We start from the raw sequence: 5,625 nt of genomic DNA on the forward strand, positions 1-5,625 counted from the left end.
GAATACCAAGCCAAGTAGAGTTACTGCACTAAATACTTCTTCCCGTGCACATGGAGATACAGCTAGTAACCAGCAGCTGAGAGGATAGGCTAGTCTGAACTATCAGAAGCACTTTCAGCTTAATCAGCAAAGCCCTGCAATACAGTTTTGCAGCTTCTGCAGAGCCATTCCAGCTCAGCCAGACTTGCAGTGGGAAGTTGTCTGATCCCCAGATAGAGGCTTCACCCCCCAGGGCACCGGGGCACTGCAGGGGCTTGGGCTTTGCCTGGTGACAGCACAACTGTGCTCTAGCAACTGGTACTAGAACCCAAGAAGCCACCACCAAACTCTGGCTGCTTTAGCCCTTGGGCTTTATGGTCCCTTGGCTAACAAGGAAGGGTTTCAAAGATTCACTTCCAAAAACAGGAGCTAGCAGTACAGTCAGAGTGCAAGTGAAAGGTGAGTTCAGTTCACACCAGATTTGCTATCATGCCTGTCCGCAAGGAGACTCGATGTAGTCATTGTCGTTGTCCAGTACAAAGTCACTTCAAAAAAGAAATTCAAGTGCTGCTCCACGAGTAGGTTTAACCAAACTGGGAGCTGCAAAAGCAATCCAAGCACAGAAAAACTGAAATCTGCCCCTTGCTTCAACGAAGACACCACATGCGTTTTGGTAGCTACCTTTCTAAGCACTGGGATTAATTCATAGAATCAGAATCCTAGAATAGTTTTGGTTGGAAGGGACCTTAAAGCTCATCCAGTTCCAACCCCCAGCTGGTATGACAGAGTAAGAACCACCATCCCAGCATCTCTGCGGCCACCTCTGGACTCACTCCAGCAGCTCCACGTCCCTCTTGTGTTGTTGCCCCAGAGCTGGACATGAGACTGCAGGGGGGGTGTCCCCAGGGCACAGCAGAGGGGGAGAATACCCTCCCTGACCTGCTTCTCATGCTCTGGGGGTGCAGCCCAGCACACGGGGCGGTTCTGGGCTCAAGTGCACACTGAAGCTGGGTCATGGAGAGGCTTCTCATCACCCAACACCCCAAAGTCCTTCTACTTTCTACTTGATACTCTCCCAATTCCCCATTGCTTCCAGCTCACCAATGTCCTGACCTCACTGTGCTCAGCAGCCCTTAGTGGGCCCCTCACAGAAACTGCTGCATGAATAGTGTGTGTGGAAAGATACTACTCTTCAGTACCCACCTGGGACATCTACAATCCCACCAGTGGGCTCGTGCAGGTATGAAAACAGGCATGGAGCTTCCCAGTGAGTCAACAGCTCCTTGAAGGGCCGCATAGCCCAGTGTCCACACTTGCCCTTGTGTTAAAGACTCACTCTTTGTAGGAGAAGAATGTGAGCTGGTAGTCCTTCGCAGAGCTTGGCATGTCAATGTATTCCAGCCTCTGCAGCACAGAACTGCTGTCCAGGGTCTCTGGTTTGAGCACGTCAATAACTACAAGGAACCTGTGGGTGAGAAGGATGCAGTGAAGGTCAACAGGAAGGACTTCCATAGGGTACTGTTTCAGGGAATCGAAGGATTCCGGTGGGGAAATAATGGAACCAACAAGAATGAGTTTTTTCTTGACCTTATTGCAATGGTTAAATTAGGAGAATGCTTAAAGAGTGTCCAGGTTACTTATTAGGTTATATGCTTACCAACCCCGTCAAGGACCCGATGATCAAGAGACCAGCTCCGAGATGCATTGTAGTAGGATATGTACGTAGCAGCAGTACACACGTACTGCCAGTAGCACCCGTGGCAGGTACTACCTTGGCGGGTGTCCCCGCGGAGGCAATGTGGACCTCGGTGGTAGTGAGATCTGCCTCCCCGCCTCTTCCGAGCCCTGGGCTTTTACGAGTTAAAAAGTGCTGAGTCATCTTGGCTCGGGGCCAGCCTCTGCCAAGCGGAGTGGCCTAGTGGCCTATTTGGCACTAGTTTCAGTCTGCGTTCTAAAGCACAGAGGGTCTTTTAGGGGGTGGCAACTTCTGGTTACTTTCCCCCCTTCCCTCTTCTTCATCGCTATCTTCATCCCATTCCAGCATCTTCGTCACCTCTAAGTGTCCTTGGCTGCCTTTTACGAGCAGCATTTGGCTAAGGCAACTGGCTACAACATCCCCTTCTGATGAAAATGATGAATTCAGCACAGCTCGTTTCTTCATCTTAGTTACAAAGTTACACTTACAAGGCAGAAGGGCTGGGGATGTACACTTACAAGGCAAAAAAAGGCTCGGGATGGGCCATCACGGACCATTAACTGTTGTGTCTCTGGGCACATACCACCGCGTGGTCCGTGAGTGGACCATTTCCGAGTTAAACTAATCATCTGCATTTGTGGAGAAAAGCGAAAACTTAGCTAAGCGCAGTCTAGGGTAGTCTGCTTTAGGTGACCATGCTTGAGGAGGGGGCCACCATGGACTAGATTATCTCAAGAGGGCGCATCCAACCTTCACCCCCCTGTGACCCACGCCAACCACAGGCAGGTTGGCCTGCCCTTCGCTCTGAATGGTCCTCTTATAACAGAGGAGGCCATTCCTTACATCATGGTCTGGCATGGCATGTGTTTCCACCACTCAACGCCTATTGGGTTGCAACCAACAGCGGAGCTAAAGGTTCTTCTCAGTGGCAAACACAGAGGCCAACCCAGTCTTGCCCTTGACCATGATAAGGACATTTGGCCAGCCTCAGTCATAGAGTCATAGAATGGTTTGGGCCGGGAAGGACTCCAAGACCACTCAGTTTCAACCTCCTTGTCATGGGTAGGACACCCCACACCAAACCATGCTGTTCAAGGCTCCGCCCAACCTGGCCTCCGAACACCACCAGGGATGTATCATTCACAAATTCCTTTGGCAATCTCATCGACACTGCTGAGTTTCACCTGCCCCCTTCCATTAACATTTCCATTAAAAAGTCACTACCATAACAAAGCACACACATATTTGCATTAGTAAAATAATTACTACAGGATGCAGCAGCACATTGTGGGTGTTGGCGGCAGTGGGGAATAAAGCCAAAAACTGCTCACCAGTGGTGTTACCTATTGTGTCTTCGGACACATGCCACCGCGTGGTCTGTGTCGGGACCATCTCCAAGTCATCTTAACCTGACTTCAAAAGGGGTCATGAGCTGTGATATCATTTGTAGCATACAAGGTAACAAAATGGGAATACAACACAAAATACAACTGAAGATAAGCAATAACAATAAGCCAAATAACAACAGCTTTTGTAGCCACAGTCACCCCCATCGGAGGTTGCAAAAGAAATTCCAACTATTGCCTACCTTCAGTTGTTGAGTCAAATTATCTAGATCAGCTAAGTGTGCAGAGATAGATTTAGAGTGATCAGAAAGATTCATACAACACATTCCCTCAAACTCTTTGACATCCATGTGCATGTGCTAGTAACAAAAAATCAATAGCGGCCTGATTTTGGAGGGTTGCGTGTCGTATGGAATCAATGTCCACTAATAACTCCTTTATGGCACCTGTAGTAGCATTGGTTTCTTTGGCTAACCAACATCCTAGTTTACACAGAGAAGCTAAAGCTTGAGCGGCAGCTACACCAGGCACAAAGAAAGATGCAAAGATTGTTTTCTCAGTGTTCCAAAAAGTGACCTTAATATTACAGTTTTTCTGAAAAGTGCTGATGCTGCGTCGTTTTCTATGATGCTGCCGCAGTACCTGTAGTGCGGATGTGTTTGGCTGCAGGAGAGTGAGTTGACCTAGGTTGCACGGGCCTCCCCATATGGCAGCAGGGAGCCCATATCAGCCTCTATCGCCACATAACAAAAAGAGTCCATCAGGTAGAGTCATTGGTGTATTAAACAAGGCTGCGGTGCTCACACTACTAATGTTACACCATAGAGTATGGTTCAAATAAACAGGCTTTGTGGCACTGACAGTAGTTATACTGGTATTGGTCACAATGGTACTTGCATAGTTAAACCAAGTACATACTGCAGGCCTGAGCAAAGCGGCAAGTAGATTAAGCTCCTGTGGAGGCAACAGATGTGTCTGGCCTACATGAGAGAGCCATATGTTCCAGTTCTGCATGCCGTTCCAGTTCTGCATGCCATTCCAGTTCTTGAAGGCATTCTGTAAGGCTGTGGGGAGCGTAGCGTGTACCGCGTTGCGGAGGTCCTCTTCTGTCAAGGGAACGCCCACTAGACACGTCGAAAATGGGTTTGATGGTGTTGCAGTACTCAAACAGACAGTGTCATGGGGGGTGATATTGGCAATGGTGATCCATAGATTGGTTTGGGGCAGTATCATCGGCCACAGCCAGGCCAAAAGTCTGTAGGAAGGGAAACACAAAAATGTTATACACACGCACACACCCCCTCCCTTCCTATTCTCTTCTACGAAGATGTTCGGCTGGGACTCTAAGCCACTGATCAGATTTGGGGCACATGATAGTGACTGCTTGGGAGTCATCCGCAGCTGTTACTTCTGCTGGTATCGGGACGTGTGTTCCAGGTTTTTGATACCAAACTTGACCTCCACCAAAGGATTTGCCTGCTGATCTTAGTTCCACTAGTCCAGTTACATAATAGATATTGCACCATGTTCCAGGGAGAATGATTTGTTGTTTTCCAGATTGATTTTTCAACCCTAACATTATGGGCTTTTTATAATCTGCTGGTGAAGGATTTAACAACTGGATATTCAACCTTTTCAAATCAGGATGTAAGACAATATGTCAAAGTAATACTTCTATGCTGGGTTGTATATGTACTTGGACATCAGTTCTTAACCAGTGTTCTTTTTTTGGGCCTAAGGTCAAAGGGGTTTTTTTTGGACTAAAACTATGCTTCCGTTTTCAGGATATACTGTATAGTCCTTCCCTCCGGACACAGTGACTGAACCATGCATGACCCGTGCTAGTGCAACCCGTGGGAGTTACATTCTGCTACTGCAGAGCTACTGCACGGGTCTCTTTAACGACGTTAAAGGTGTTAGTGTGGGGGAGAGCATTTGATTATTGAGAATTCATTGAGCTTCACTTAAATGGTCTACCCACTTAGCATAACTACCATTCCCCAAATGCTTTAATTGGGCCTTTAATAGGCCGTTCATTCGTTCCACTAAACCCACTCCCTGGGGATGATGTGGCAAATGCCATGTCCAACTAATATTTCGTTCATTAGTCCATTGGGCTACCTGTGCGTTTTTGAAATGTGTTCCATTATCGGACTGTATCTCTCTTGGAGTTCCATAATATAATTCAATAGTTTCTAAACATCTGATAGTGGCATGGCTGTTTGCATATCGAGTTGGAATTACCACTATAACACTAGGATAGGTATCTACAGCTACACACGCATAACGTTGTCTCCTATGCTCTGGTAAAGGACCAATAAAATCGATTTGCCATACCTCACCTCTCTTGGTCCCTCTTTTCAGCTTTCCCATTGGGGTGTGAAAGACTTCTGCATTTTTAGGAGTTGACAAACTGAACAATTTCCAATCACCTGTTCAAGTGCTGTTTGGGATAATATGTTTCCACGAGCAAGTGCCCACGCCCGTGTTCCCTCTCGTCCTGCATGACCAGCCTTTTCATGGGCCCATCAACTAAGACCCAATTGTTCCTCCTTATTCAGGACAGCCGATCGAATTTTTGCCTGTTTGTCTACTTCTTCATTC

This window comes from Strigops habroptila, chromosome Z (assembly GCF_004027225.2).
Source record: "Strigops habroptila isolate Jane chromosome Z, bStrHab1.2.pri, whole genome shotgun sequence".
Lineage (NCBI taxonomy): Eukaryota > Metazoa > Chordata > Aves > Psittaciformes > Psittacidae > Strigops > Strigops habroptila.